This window comes from Myodes glareolus, chromosome 8, assembly GCF_982192425.1.
Source record: "Myodes glareolus chromosome 8, mMyoGla1.1, whole genome shotgun sequence".
Taxonomy (NCBI): Eukaryota; Metazoa; Chordata; class Mammalia; order Rodentia; family Cricetidae; genus Myodes; species Myodes glareolus.
In genome coordinates, this window is record NC_142033.1 from 90125395 (window position 1) to 90141651 (window position 16257).

Consider the following 16257-nt stretch of genomic DNA (forward strand, 5'->3'; position numbering starts at 1 on the left):
AGTGAGCCTGACATCCTTACAACTTTCTTACTCCTTTAGGTTGCCAGAAGTCAGACCACTGCAGGTTGAGGAAAGCCAAAGTGGACTTTTAAATGAATTTACAAACTTACGGTTTCCTTTGACATGATCAAAGCTAAACTTTTTGCAAGGAAGTTTTCTCAATAATCAAGGCAAGAAATTCCACCCTCAAAGATATTTTCCAGCTTACAGCAACAGCTCTGGTTGCACAATATCCTGTTTAAGTTCTTTTTTCTAAATTAAATTTCACATTTGCAAATGTTGATCAACAAACTAGTCCTGCTGTTGTTCTTGGATTTCCTGAGGCATCCTGGATGGCTCCGGGAGACCCTGCAGAGCTGTTTAACTTGAAAGGGCTGGATTTCCTCTGCCTTCTTCTCAGTGATGCTCTAAGATCCATTCTGCCATCTTCCTTTCCTATCTTGCCTTACACTTCCACACTGCTCTTCGAGGCTGGCCATTCTTGGCCTCCTTCTAACACTGGCTTTTCTCCCGGGTTTCCCTCCTCTGTAGTCAAATGCATCCTGGCCATCTCTGCCTGGATGTCCCTTTCTCAGACTCGCCGTGCACATAGGACAGTCTTCTCTGTTGCACACCCCCTCTTGAAATGGTTTTCCCAACCGGTGCTGAGTTCCATCTGTGCACAGGGAATCCCGAGCACCGTTTTCTGGGAGCACAGGAGAGACTCCGAGGAAAGTAGGGAGGTGGAGGGCAATTTTTAGAGACTTGAGCATAGTATGTAGATCATTAGTTGGGGCAGGACGGGCCATGCAGAGACGACAAAGGAAAGCAATTTACAAAAGGAACCCCAACAAAAAAACTTGTCAACTGGCCAGTTTCCCTGCTATAAAACCAGGGTTCAGTCAACCTCTGTCCTGCATCTCAGGATCAGAGCTCTGTATGCTCTAGGATGGGGCAAGGGGCGTGAAGCCCGCTGGGCCTTCCCTTAGGCCCCTTGAGCCAGAAGCATTGATCCCTTTCCACGGCTCTGCCATTGAGAATCTGGGTCACTGTGTTGAAGGTTGTCCCAAGGGGCTGCCTATGGTCACACGTGGTTTTATTCACCCACAGGGCTATTTCTTGGTCAGTGGGAAGAGAGTACAGGGTGGTTAACACGATGAGGAAGAACCCTACGTTCACATCTACCTTAGGTTTTAGTGTGTGCCGCGGGTTAAAGCTGGACGCGATCTGAACTCGGCAGACCATGCTGAGAACCAGGCAGATCCACTGCTCTGAAAACCATCCTAAAGGAAATCCTGAAGAGATTAGAGCCCCACAACCTCAGATGAGCTCTGAAGTTGTCATCTGCATGGCCAAGATTCAGGTGGAGATGGAAAAATGGCAGGAAGCCTGGGAGGGGGGAGGGGGAAGGGGAGGGGGGGGGTGTCTGTGGGTAGCCTGGGGCAGTAGAGGAAGTCTGTGGGTAGCCTGGGGCAGTAGGGGAAGCCTGTGGGTAGCCTGAAGCAGCAGGAGGAGGGGAGGGAAGCCTGTGGGTAGCCTGGGCCAGCGGGGGGGGGGGGGGGGGGATGTCTGTGGGTAGCCTGGGGCAGCAGTGGGGGGGGGAGCCTGTGGGTAGCCTGAAGCAGCAGGGAGGGGGAAGCCTGTGGGTAACCTGGGGTGGGGGAAGCCTGGGTAGCCTGGGGCAGCGCGGGGGGGGGGGGTGTCTGTGGGTAGCCTGGGGCAGCAGTGGGGGGGAAAAGAAGCCTGTGGGTAGCCTGGGGCAGTGGGGGGGGGCCTGTGTTCCTGTGAAAGGGGGCTGATTGAAGAGAAATGTCAACTTCAGCTTTAGCGCACCCAAGGTGACCTTGGTGAGCAGCGAAGGAATCACTCCTGAAGTTGCTTAAATAAAAATGTATTGCCACGCATAAAAAATTACAAACCCAAACAAAAACCCTTTGTACTGTTTGTAGAAAGTCCGCATTTATTTTCGGCTCAAAGTTTCTCTAGTGTTTTCTGTGGAGGGAATAAAAATTAAAATTAACTGTTTAAAAAAAGAGTTTGGTCATTGTCTCAAGCTAACTGTGAAAGAAACTAGGGCAAACGTTCTCACCTGTTCAGGAAGAGGGACTGAGCAACCAGCAACTAGCATGCTTATAAAGTTGTAAAGAGTTAGTGACCTGGAGGCCAGCGGGGATTCAGGGGTTAAAGTGTGTTGAGGAGAGATGCTGGATGGACAGGTCAGGAGAGACAAGAAAGGAAAAGAGAAAGTCAGCTGCCCACTTAGAAGGGCTGGGCAGGACAGGTGACATTGCAGAGCAGAGGATAGTCAAGATGGGAGCCAGAAGGGCAGGGAGTGTGGTCTGTAGCAAACATAAGGTTCAGGAAAGGAACTTGCCTTCAGAACCAGCTTGGGATTGGGTCTCACTCCTTTCAGAATCAGTCAAGTGCAGACTGGGATCTGGGAACAGCCTGAAGACAGCCTGAAAACCTCCCTGTGGTGCTGTGATCCATCCCCTCAGGCCTGGGTTGCACATTTCCTCAGGGCAGCACCATCCGGCTCCTACGCTGATTCGCCTCTGCTTTCTTTCTGGGTCAAGCCTTTCCCCTAATTTGCTGGATACCATTGATTGACCCTTAGGCTTCTGATGGGACTCCACCTTCAGCTGCGCCCCCACTGATTTCCACCATGACCGTGCCTGGTTTGAGGTCAGATCTGTCCAGTCAAAGATAAATTAATAAGAAGGAAGACGAGGGTATAGCTTGATTGTAGAGGCCTTGCCTACCAAGTGCCTAGGCCCTGGGGTCAGTCCCCAGACAAGCACTTACAAAATACTTCACTACAGGCGGGACAGAGTTATTCATTTCTGTGGGGAATCACTTCCTCCTCAGACCAAATCTGTGAGGTAGGTGTACAGCAGAAATGAAGGGGGCAACAGGGCCATATCCGCAGAGCTAAAGTGTGTAAGCAGGGCTCTGAGTTCAAATGTCTGGCTTTTAATTACTGAGCTATACTAAATGAAGGATGGGGTGGGAGGGTGCGGTGGGGATAGAGACAGCATAGTATTGTGATCGAAAATAAATAAATGTGCGGAGCAGATGTAATCACAGAGAAGGGAGACTCGCAAAGCGGGAGGTGCCACCAAAGGAGAGAAGGCCTCCAATTACGCACACAAGAACATTTCTGTTTCTAAGTGGACAAACTCAAGGAGAGGAGACGCCTGTGTGCTGGCTGGTGGGTGGGAACGAGATTTGAGGTCCCTTGAATTACAACGTCTAGGCTTTAACTCAGAAAGGCTTGGATAGATAGCTCTTACACGGGGCCACAGGGAGGGTATCTGAAGTCAGCAAAGGTCACAAAACAAGAACCCTTTCCGCTTCTCCCAGCTGCCAGAAACCCTCGGCAGGCGGGGCCACACCCTCTGATGAATATTCATGACCTTCCCCCAAATCACTTGACTGGGCTGGCTCCTGCAATTGGCCACCTGACCGATGCTAATACTATGAAGTAGCCCAACACAAAATCGTGAACATTTTGAGATTTTTAAAACTGATTTTTTTTTCCTTGTGGGTTCTGATTTGTTTAATTTTGACTTAGTGATCTGCTGCCTGAATTGTGTAGAAGACAAGGTGGTGTGTCGGGGTCAAAAGGTCGGACATCCTGCTAGGGGTTCAAAGACTTTTATAACCTTTCTGAGAGAGAGTTAGGAGAAAGAAGGGAGCTGGCCTTTGAAGACTAAAAGAAGAGCAGGCACGCATAATGTGGACTTAGAGTTGCTAAGTCAAGCCCTCCACCCCACACCTCATTTGTGACAGCGCACCCTGACCCTTGAATGGAGCAAGTCTTTCAATCCACTTCTAAGCCAACATGGTGCAAATACTGCACTTTCACAAGACAAGCTCTGTCTCTAGGAGATAGGAACACAACAGACGGGCTGATCACCGGGGCTTCCGTGCCATTTTCATAACTCACACATGTTACTAGGCGGGTGTTTCAGTTAGTTCAGGCTCCAATCTGCTTAATACATGGTATTAAGACAGGTATGAGACAGGTATGAGACATTGGTATCATTCTGTGTTATGGGCTATCAGTTTTTAAAACCGTTAAAGATACACTGGTTTATAAGCAAGCGGGTTGGCCGTGTGTTAACACTTGTTTTTGGTTTTCTGGATTTTGACTGATGGAGACTTTTTTCCAACCCTGATAATGTATGTTAGTTAGTAAATGCAAGTTACTGCTTTGTGTACAAGGTAGGCTTTGGGAGAACCAGAGCCACTACTTTCTATTGTTATTGCTGCCTCAAGAGTTCACTTTAGAACTGACTCAACGGAAATTACTGGAAACGTTCTTGAGTACATCTATTCCATTAGTTCCTCGGCTTCCTACCTACAAACTAGAAATGGATGAAATTACATTATGAGAGGAAACCCAGAGACTAGGGCGGGCTACAGCATGGAAGCATTTAGCTTCCCCGCCACAACCATCCAAAGCGCTGAGCAAATTGGCACCCCTGTGAGCAGCCTATGGCAAGTGGGGTCAAAGTCAGAGAAAGGGCACAGACAAATGTCCCAGTAATGTGTGTTCTAGACTTTACAGCCAAGCTTACCATCAATCCCAAGCAGAATTCCAGATATGACACAAGAAACCAGAGAGGAAGTTTATAAAATGGCCGCTGGGACCCGGTAAGAACTTACAGAGGTGGGGTGAGGAAGGGATGAGGCCAAAGCGGCACCTCAGCCATTAAGGGCGCTTGCTGCCCTTGCAGGAGGACTCGGATCCAGCTCCCAGCGCACACATGACAGCTTCCAGCCGTCGGTAACTCCAGTCCCAGGGTATTGACCCCCGTTTCTGGCTGCCAAGAGCACCAGACACACACATGGTACACATATATCCATGCAGGAAAACTCTCTTACATACAAAATGAACAAATCTTTTAAAAAATTTTTCTAAGGACTGGTCAGACTTTATTCCTTTAAAATAATACCAATGAAGATCTGAACTTTATCACAATCCAAAAATCAAATCAAATAAAAAGTCTCTCTGCCTTCCCCCATGCTCCTCCCTGCCCCCTGTGACCAATCTGGTATTCAAAATCTCCTAGCTGAGCTTATAAAAGTCGAAGAGACTAGACATGAACATATAAGAAACTGGATTAAATACAAAGGTATTTCCAATTACTCATGAGTGATTTGCTTATACTACATGTATATCTTTGTACATGCGTATACGCAGTACATGCATGCCTTGGGAACTGCACGCCTTTCCTCCTATGCTCTGCCTCTTACTGGCTGTGTGAGTACAATGGATATTCCTGGGTTTCAGCTTCACAATTGCAAAATAGAAATAGAGTAAGTTCTTCATGCATACTAAAGAAAAAAAACATGTGACGTAGGTACCAACAAAAGGCAATCATTATTAACACTGTATTTTAAAAGGTAAAATTCAAATGTAAAGGGTTAGAGAGATAACTCAGTAGTTAAGAGCACTGGCTGCTCTTCCAAAGGGCCTGGGTTCAGTTCCTGGCACCCACATAGTTGCTCACAGCCCTCTGTAACTCCAGTTCTAGTGGACCCAGGGCTGCCTCTGGCCTCCACAAGTACCAGGCACATGGCATACAAATACACATGCATGCAAAACACTCAAACACAAAACATATTTTTTAATTCAAATATAAATCATGAAAGGAAAGAACTAACATTCTAATTTACTGAAAGATTAACATATAATAACCAAATATTATGTTTCAGGGGCAAACTGAAGCTTCTTAAGATAATTGACTTTATCTTAAGCTAAAACAAACCATCTCAATTAACTCTGGTTGGTCAGATCCTATTTAAAATTCCCCAGTCCTTTCCAGTTAGTATACTTGAGAAAGAGCTAGGGGAAAGCTAACTAACATCTAGGACGGTTCAAGACCCCAAACAATAATATCTGAGAAATGCATGGAGGAAATGATGCTTTTATCTAGGAGAAGTTCCATGACGGCTGTTGGTGTGCAGAATGACATAAACTTGATTCTCAGAGCACCAAACTGCAGGCTTAGAACAAATGATTACTACGAGATAGATAGGAGTGACTATGGGATACATTTGTGATTCAACACATAGGAGTTGAACAATGCAATGAACATTCTTGGAGAACAGCAAATGCACAAGTACTCATAGTAATTCCATGGGGGTGGGGTAGGGAGTGGAACCCAGTATGAAGAAAAGAGCAGAAGACTCCATTGCACTGAGAAGCCAGTATCCCGGTCTTAGAGTTCACGATGCTTCCTCGCTGTCCAGGCATGACTAATCAATGACCACTCTTTTTCTTGCAGAGCTAAGCTAGCCTGGTAATCCCTTCAATACAGTGCTTCCAGTCATGATGATTAATCCGCTGAAGTTGACTACCCGCCCAACGCAGATGACACCTTGATGTCCTAAGATGCCACAGTTTAGAATTTCCCCAATTTCACAACTTTACATCTGTAAATTAATTAGAATAAAAGTCACAGTTAAGCACAAAGGTACTTGCAATTACTCATGTGTGCATTTGTTTATGTCTACATGTCTACCTTTGTACACACCTGTACATGTGGACCAATAAAAGCATCTCTTGGTCCTAACACAAATGAAGATCCCATGAGGGAAATAACATGCATGGACCACATGAACCTTTAAACCATGGATCTCAGCTGTTGATACTTTCTGACATTGTTTTACGGGTACCCATTCATTTTTTACCTCGAGAAAATTCAGGCTTTTTCTACCTTTTCCCGAACTGCATAAAATTCCAAATTTCTTGCTTGTGGTATCCTATACCTCCGCCCTAGGCCTCAGAGAATGAGGCAAGAGAATTATGAGTTCAAGGCCAGCCTGGGTTACATGGTGAGTCTGACACTAACCCGGGCTATATAGTGAAGCCCTGCCCCAAATTAAAAATAAAAAAGAAGATAAGTCAGAACAGACAAAAACCTAAGAAAGAATGCATGCAGAGAGACCGCAGACAGGTAAACCTTCTGTACTGATAGCCACCACTGCCCTTTCCACATTGCCTCCAAAAGTGCGACCCAGTGTCGAGGGCTCATACAGGTAGGACAGTTTTTAATATAACGCTCTAGACACAGAGGAACGCTGTCACATCACGTGGGTGTGGGAAAGTTTATGGGAAGAAATGAGTGGAAGCCTGCAACCCAGCGCTTCCCTAGATTCCCAGGATCGAAAGCTTGGGAGCCAGGGATGGAAATCCCAGTTGTTGCTGACCCCCTCAGTGGTTGCTGCTTTTAGCAGCTGGATCCGGACAGAGCAGACTCTGCTGGACACGCCAGAACCCTACCGGGAAAGCTGTCAGTCTGTGCCTAGGAATGCTGGGTAAAGGAGGAGGAACCACACTGCGCGTCTCCCGGCTAAAACTCCCAGACCTTAAATTATGACACCGTTTACAGTATCGTCTTTTGACAGGATCGAGAGCCATTATGTCAAGATTTGGAAAAGAAAGCCAGGAACAGATCTCTCTGAGGTCACCTTCCCACCGAATGATTTTGAAGAAATAAAACAGCCATTCTTTTTGGAGCCATAAAGCCTGAGAAATAGAAAGGCGATTCGTCTGCTCCTGTGCTTCAACTCTACTTTTGCCTTCTATTAGCTGTATAAACTATATAAATTTCCTTTCTATAACATGGGAATGTTTTTTTTTCAAGAGAGGTGTGCATTTAACACACCATAAACTAGAACGACAGAACATGGAGCCCACTCACCAGCGAGGCAAGGTTCCAAGACGCTGGTGAGCTGTGCAATGTGTTGCATATAAATTAGAGCAAGAACCTCTTTTAAGGATTGAAGACTTCCACTTTCCATTTCCATTTCCTTTCCTCTCTTGATGGTTGAGATCATCTATCCGGTACCTCCCTTCTTGTGCCAAGCTGACGACCACTTGCTCTATGATTCTCCATGGCTCCACAGTGACCCCACATTCTTGTTAACACCCCTACATTGTGAGAGTCGAATGCCATCTGTCATGTGATCGATGCACAGCCATCCCTCAAGGGGTTAGTAAATGCCTCTTCTCTGAAGCACCCTTCCCTTTGAAGCATAATGCAATGTTATATTTTGACTTTCAAGAACCACTCAGGATGGAAGGAATGACCAGACAGGCCCGCACATACACGTTCCCCCACTCCTTCCAGGCCAGCTCGACTATAAATATATCAAGATGTGTCCTAGAGCTAGCCACAAATCACCTAATGATTTTCCACTTCTAGGCTCTCAAGAGCCCTTCTCTTAGAAAGCAAAGCTAATGTGTTTGTTTCTGCCCCATCCTTTTGAATAATAGACAGAGGCTATTATACCTCAAAAGAATAAAAAAAAATCATCTAATAACACAAAGTAATCCAGGTAGAAATCTCTGTTGCCCTTCCAACTCTTTCCTCACTGTCTGTAAGATCCTATAGGTTTGAGTCATAAAATGCAGCAAGTTTTAAGAATCCTAGCTCACCAGAAGGACAAGCTATTTAGAAATTAGGTCACATCTTAGGGCTTCTTGCCAGACTCTTGGACAGGAATAGGAAGATCATTGCCAGAGTATCTTTGAACACAAAGAACAACGAGAGATAATGTTCTGTTGGGCAATGCTGAACAGCTATATCCCTTGTGTGTGGGGTCACTTGGAGTAAAAATTCCCTGACAAAAATAAGGGGGCTGAGTAGAATGCATCCAGCATCTGCCTTCTATGAAATGGACTTTTTCTGTGTCAGTTTTGCTGTTGTAATTTGCACTTCCTATGCTTTGAGCTCTGTAGTATGGGATGAAAGGTGTGGGGGTAAACAGACAAACTTCCGTTGTTTCAGCTCCTCCTCCATTTTCCCATCCCTTCATGGCCCTGAGAGACACATAAACAATGGCGAGAATGGCTGCTGGAAGAGTTCTCACTCCTCTAGTTCAGTCCTCGAGGCATCCTTCCCCCTTAAACATGGCGTAATGTCATGGTGTAACTTTCCAAATCCACTCAGAAGGGATAACACAGAGCCAGGCATCCAGTCAGGAATTCATGTCATCAAGTGGCCTTTGCAAGTGTAGCTCCCTGCCCTTATTAGGAAAAAGAGTAAGTTCAAAGTCCCTCAACATTTAGCAACTGGGACCCGTTGGCCTCAGTTCAGAGCCAGAACCTGCTTATAAAGGAGTTCCCAGGACAGATTTGCAAATCATCAGCTGAAGCCCACGTGAAAGATGGATCCTGTAAAACCTTCATCAGCTTGCTGTTCTTTGAAGATGTGCAGTCAAAGGTTGGGTGGCCAGTTGACAATGGTTTTCGGATAAGAGAAAGAGACAAGGAGCCCACCAGACTCCCAGAAGTTGCAAACTGACAGTAGTCTTCAGATGCATGGCAAGGGACAGAGCACCTGCTTCCGGGCACAGAGGTGCACTGTGGGCATAGGCAGGCATCTGCTTCTGGGCACATTGTGGGCTCAGGCAGGCAAGTGTCATTTCCTCCTGCACATCTCAAGTGAAACTCTGAAACTGTCTAGGGTTTCTTGGTTTTTTGTTTTTGTTTTTTTTTTTCGTAAAAAATCTGCTGCCAAAGCATTTCAAAACTCCGGTGCCTAGTTGTCTCTTAAAAGAATAAAGCTCCTTGGGGTACACAAAGTCCTATTCCAGGAGAGATCGATAGAAAAATGTTAAACTGTCAGTGATAAATTATTTTATGTATTGATTTCCATGGCTTTTAGGGCTGCTAGTAGCAACAGAGGAAAGGCTAATCACTCTGGAATGTGCGTGCCCTTAGGGCATAGCTCCAGGGAGCAGGGAGCTCGCTGGTTAGTCCAAAGTATGTAATAGGGAGAGAAAGTTTCCTTCAGTGTAATGGAATCCTCCATTTCAGCTCCTCTTTAGCATTTATAAGACAAACAATACCAAGAATGGAACATTTAGCAGCCATCTGCTTTGCATGCAGAATTGGATGAAATGATTCACATGCAGCGTGCTACTTTAATCTTTTCTTTAGAATACTGCCAGAAGCATTGTTCAATGAAAATCTCTCTTTCGTGCAGGCACATGCCAGGCCACAGTTCCGCTGTCACAGTCCTTATGAGCCGTGCTGGCTAAGAAGTTCTGTTTTAGAGACAGCGTATGCAGTGTTTGAAGAGACTGCCACAGGATGGAGAAAAGATGCAAGCAAATTCTGAAAGCATCTACTACCTGCATTCCTTAGTAGACTGGAACTATTCCATTACGGCATGCCCCCCCCCCCCCCCCCCCCCCCCGCATTCAAGTTCCTCTCTGGAACCTTCTCTGAGCTCATACTATAGACTTCTCTACGGTCTCATAGCAAGTCGTGTGACCTTCCAGGACAACACGAACCTTCCACTTCACCTTCCTGATGTTTGTGACACCGCCCAGTTCTCTCCAGTGCCGCACTGCATGCTTCTTTGGAGGTGGACCTTGTCCATCCCCGCAGGCCCCATCTGGCACGATGCTCAACACAGGGTGCCGTCCCTAAGTAGTCGCTGACGTGAGATCTCACTGGTGATCCTCTCCTATCCCTGGTTGACCAGCAAAGCCCAGCAAAGCCAGGACTGTGGGGAGAAGAGTGGGAATCCACCAGGGGTTAATTCTCCGTCAATCACTGTTTAATCAGCATATACTTAGACAGAACTGCTGAAACTGACAGGAAGCTTCAAGGAAAAAGTACAGAGGGCAAGTAAAAGACAAAAATACAAAGCAGGCAGAATTTTATCAAAGTTTTTTTTCTTCCTGATACCATCTGTCTCCTCCTGTCTGGTTTCCTGTTTCCTTCTACTTCTTTGCTCTGTTGCTGTGCCCTGCCTGTGTATCTAGTGCCGTTCTTACCACTGTATGGCTGTAGGTAATCAGGAAATGAAGTTGAAGTCTGGGTTACGGTAGGACTTCAAGGATGTCCGCTTCCCAGAGATGGATCACAAGGGCTGCCCTTAGGTTCTTAGAGAACGCATTTTAAACCTTACATTTATTTAGTGTTCGTGCATCCGCACAGTCAGAAGACGGCACAGACGATTGCTTCTCTCCACTGTGTGGGTCCTGGGGATCCGACTCAGGACCTCAGGCTTGGTAACCAGTTCCTTTACCCACTGAGACGCCTTGCTGGCCCCTAAGCTTTTAGAAAAAGAAATGGGGGGGGGGCAGGGAGGATTTTGGAATATGGTAATTATCAAGGACTTGAGAATAAGGGGATCCAGATATCCCTACATTTGGACCCAGAAAACAAAATGTGACCCTGTGCCACCCCCACCCACCCCGATGCTACCCCTGTACGTGGAAAACAGGAGATCACAAAGAGATGCTGACTAGAAGATTAATTCTTTTCTCCTCTCATAAAAGTTTCAGTGTTGCTGGGCAGTGGTGGCACACGCCTTTAATCCCAGCACTCGGGAGGCAGAGGCTAGCGATCTCTGAGAGTTCAAGGCCAGCCTGGTCTACAAGAGAGCTAGTTCCAGGTCAGGCTCCAAAGCTACAGAGAAACCCTGTCTCAAACAAACAAACAAACAAACAAACAAAAAAATGAAAAAAAGAGAGAGTTTTGGTGTTGCAATGCGGAAGTGGGAAGTAGAGTATGCTCTTTGAGAAACTACTGGAAAGGAGGCAGGAAGAAAGGAAAGGAAAGGGAAAGAGGAGGCAGTTTTGTCTCTGGCTCAGTTACGTTGTCTAGATCTGTCAACCTGGCAACCCAGACCACCTGGGGGGAGGGTTTCCAGTGAGGGACTGTCCGCACCAGGTTGGCCAGTGGGTAGGACTGTGGGAATTGTCTTAATTAAGCTAACTGGTTTGGGAAGACCCAGCCCTCTGTGGCAGCCCCACTCAGGAGGCCCTGACAGTGAAAGGGCCCGAGCACACACGTTGGTGAGCAGGTCTGTATTCACTTCTCTGCTCTCGACTGTGGATGTGCTGTGTCCAGCTGCTTCACACCCCTGCCACGCTCGCTTCCCCACAGTGATGGCCGGTAGCTTGGAGCTGTAAGATAAAATTAGCCTTTCCCTGCTGAGTTGCTCCTGAGTCAGGGTTTCTATTGCATGACCAAAAGCAACTTGGAGAGGAAAGGAATTATTTAATACACAACTCTCAGGTCATACTCTGTCACTGAGGGAAGTCAGGGCAGGAGCCCAATGCAAGAACCTGCAGGCAGGAACCTGAAGACAGGAACTGAAACAGACGCCACGGAGGAGGCTGTCTTGTTCCTCGTGGATTGCTCAGCCTGCTTTCTTATTCCACTCAGGACCACCTGCTCAGGGACAGCCCTAACCCTCTCTATCCTCTCTCCCATGGTCCTGGCCCTCCCACACCAATCATTAATCAAGAAAATGCCCCACAGGCTTGCCTACAGACCATCTGATGTGAGAATTTTTTCTCCTGAGGTTCCTCTTCCCAGAGAACTGTGTCATGTTGACCAAACAACCTCACCACCAGAATAGTTCATTACAGCAACAGAAATGAAGTAGGGCACTGAGCTGGAGGAGGACCTGTAGCCTCAGTCCCTCTGCAGCCTGCTGGTCTTGCTGTGTCCTAGCTCTGCAGGCTCGGTGAGTCATTGAGACCCTTTCTGTTTGGGGCAGGTCAGTTTGGAAAACAAAACATTCCCTGCTGTGAGTCATTCTGCAGACAGGAGGGTAACCTGTCACAGAGTTCCCTCCATTGTCAAAATGTCTTCTAGAATCTTTAGGGAAACAGTATGAGAAGCCTAAACTAGTATAATGAATAATATTGCTTTCTTCTACATTAGATGAAAGTTCTGAAAATAAACCAAAAAGCAAGAAGGCACAGACTGTAGGCATCATGGTGACTGCAAAGCAACAGATCTTGATAGGGGAGAGCTGAAGGGGACAGTCTAAGTGGTCCTTGTGGGGCTCTGTGTGAAAAACCTAAGCGCCTACCTGTGTGAGCAGGGCAAAGCCTGTAGACTCGGGTTATATTTGCATGCAGGGACTGGCGAAGCCTGAGCCAACAGGAGCTACACTGGAGCTTACTTCCTTATTTTCTTCCCTGTCTAGTTATGAAGACAATGATGATGGAAGCTTTAATCTCACAGCAACTGCAAGAGCAGTTTCCCCGGCTAAGTGCCTCGCATTCCCCGGTGCAAAGAAGGGATGAAGGGGAAAGAAAAGCACTCAGGGATGACAGATATGAAGGGGAAGGGGATCTACTTTATGGGCAAAACCGTTCCAAGCCAAACCCGGTGACAATGTGGCACTTCCCCGTCGGTGTTAGTAGTCAGTGAGGGCATGGAGGTATTTGAAGGACTCTTGAAGAGATGGCAGCGCTCTTGGGGTCTAACTCCTGCTTGTGAATGCAGCGAATGGAACATGTTGGCTGCCCCAGCTCTGGTATCTGTGCTCGCATCTTTGTGTGACATTACAGTCGCACCCCATGTGTCAAGTGCTAGATTGTGTTATTGATCATCAGGCCTGCGGGGATACAAAAAGAGCTCGTGATCAGGGAAAAACTGGATAAGAACTATCCAGTTCTTAAAAGGGATGTCATGGTTCTGGCACAGAAATACTGAACCATTTTTTTTTTTTAAAAAAAGGAGAACCAAAAAGAGATTGTATTTCTTAAAAATCTGATCAGTATCTTACCTAAAGAAATAGGTAAAATCATCAAAGGGGCATTCCAAAAGAAAACTCCAGAAAGACTGGTGAGGACTTGGCTAGTAAGAAAGATAGAGGACCCACTGAAGGGATCACAGCACAGTGCTTATGAGCCAACTCAGCCCACATAGTTATCCACATGTGTATGGCTGTCTATGCAAGACCTTTTCTTAAATACTTTGGCTATCATCTCCAGATACTGAACGTCTTTAGAGACTCGAAGGACAAGATGCAGCATGCCCTCCCAAATCAATGAGAGCCTATATATCATAAACAGTAGTTTTGGCAACAGGTAATGGAAAATAGATTCAAACTGGCTCACACAGGGGTTGGCAAACAGCAGCCTGTAGGTCGGCCACCTTTTCTGCCGGAACATACCAACTTGTTCCCTTCTGGCAAAAGAAAGAGTGGTTTTCCCCCTAGGTACGGAATAGAAATTTTCAATCAGATTGCGCCAATTTAGGACACGTGTGTATCCCTGGAGCAGGACGGTTGCCAGAGAAGTGTTGAGTACATTTTGACCACATGGAAGCCTGTGTAGAGGTGGGTGCCTGTGAACAGCAAGCAATGAAAAGTGCAGAGTGGATGGTAAGTATGTGGGTAACGGCTTCTAGCTGCCAGCACCATCTCCCCTAGTCTCCACCTCCCAATCTTTGCTTCTCTCTCTACCTCTGGCTTTTCTCTTCTCTACCTGGTTTTACCTTTCCCAAAACCCAGTGGGAAATGTAACCGCAAGTCTCTCCGGGGGTATCAGGCTTCTGGCTCAAACCAATGTCTCATATTCTCAGTCTGATTTTCAAGTTTTAGAGATAACTTTTGCTTATCCTAATCAAGGTTAGAATCATCCCTCAGTCAGAAGTGGAGCCATGTTCTAAGGAGTTCTCATTATACCCACAAGAGCAGATCGATTCTTCGAGAGAGAGAGAGATGGGCTGGTAAGCCCACAGGTATTGACTAAACAAATTTATTATGTCAGACATAGGTCAACATTTCCATTCTAAGTAACTGATTGCATCAGGATTATTTTTTGTTTGGGGAAATACAGACCTTTAGACAAGATGTTGTGCCTTTCCTATGAAACTCTAAAGGTAGGAATATGGTTTGGCGTCCCTGCCCCTAAATACAGTATTAATTAACCTTGTCTCCATGGCCCAAGATAGCAGCGAGGACATTTGCAGTTGTAGCAGCAGCAGAAGAGAGGTGCTAAGAAGGGGCAAGAGGTACACACCAATTGTCATTAAGGAAAATTCCAGAAGATGACATATCCAAGTTGAGCAACCCTAATTCCCAAACTGGAAATAGTTTGAACACCGAAATGACACCATGGTTGGAAAATCCCACATCATGAAACATCATTTCACGCTCCAGATTATTATAAATACTTTATAAAATTGCCTTAAGGCTAGCAGTATCCGAAAAATAATTGCGCGTTTGAACTTGTGCCCCATTCACAAAACATATCACAGTTACACGTGTGCAAGGGGGCTGGGGATGTAGCTCCACCAGTAGGCGTCTGGTCTAGCAACATCTTGGGTTCAGTCCCTAGCACCTGTAATCCAGGAATCGGAGAGGGAGGACCAGAAGTTCAAGGTCATCCCCAGCTATTTCGTGAGTTCAAGAAAAGTGGAAAAAACAAACAAACAGAAAAGCAAATATTTAAATAACCTGAGGTCCTGAGGTCTTCTGGTCCCAAGTTTCGGGTGAGAGAAACTCCACGTCTTGTCCTCTCAATCCCTTCCAAGCGAAACAGTCTCTTTCCTTTTCATGGACACCAATTTGCCCAGCTTAAAAAAAAAAAAAAATCCTAGTTTCTATCACCACAGAGTAAGAAGATGCACACTAACGGACCAATAGCCGCTCTGTGCGCTGTGTGTTCATTTGCAAACTGTGCAAGACTAAAACCATTTCTTTTAAGAAAAATGTTTCATTTATTTATTTTTGTTTGGTTTTTACATCCCAGTCAAAGTTCCCCTCCCTCCCCTCTTCCCAGTTCCTCCCCACCACTCCCCACCATTCCTCCTCCACTGTTTCTCATCAGATGCAGGCGGGCCTCCCATGGATATCAGTTAGCCATGGGCTATCAAGTTCCCATGAGACTAGAATCCTCCTATTCTATTAAGACTGAATGAGGCAATCCTGTAGAAGGAAAGGGTTCTCAAAACAGGCAACACAGTCAGGGACAGCTCCTGCTCTCACTGTTAGGAGTCTCTCATGAAGACAAACTTATACAACTGTAACGTATATGTGGAGGGCCTAGGTCAGTCCCTCTTTAAGAGAGATATACATAGATCTCATCTACATGAGAAGTAGAAAAAGACAAGATCTTCTGAGTAAATTGGGAGCATGGGGACCTTGGGAGAGGGTTGAAGGGGAGGGGAGGGGAGGAGTGGGGAGACGAGGGGCAGGGAAGGGAGCAGAGGAAAATGTAGAACTCAATAAAGATCAATGTAAAAAATTATGGTGTGAGTTTTTTGGGTTTTTTTTCTTTTCTTTATGTGTATCATTGTTCTGTTCAAATGCATGTCTATGCACCACTTGCATGGCTGGTGCCCTCGGAGACCAGAAGAAGGTGTTTGATCTCCTAGAACTGGAGTTATGGACAGTTGTGAGCCTCCATCTGACTGCTGGGAATTGAACACGGGTCCCCTGGGAGAATAGTGCTTTTATGCTGAGTATAAAATCATAAAAACTTTGAATCTCTCCAGAT

General features: G+C 46.1%; 1 long non-coding RNA gene across 1 annotated transcript; it reads left to right on the forward strand.

Moving 5' to 3' along the window:
- Window positions 1-4165: 4165 nt before the first annotated feature.
- On the forward strand, window positions 4166-6463 carry LOC125401209 (uncharacterized). Its single transcript, XR_007232257.3, has 2 exons — window positions 4166-4638; window positions 6276-6463. It is a non-coding gene; the product is annotated as an uncharacterized LOC125401209 (long non-coding RNA).
- The last annotated feature ends 9794 nt before the right edge of the window (window positions 6464-16257 follow it).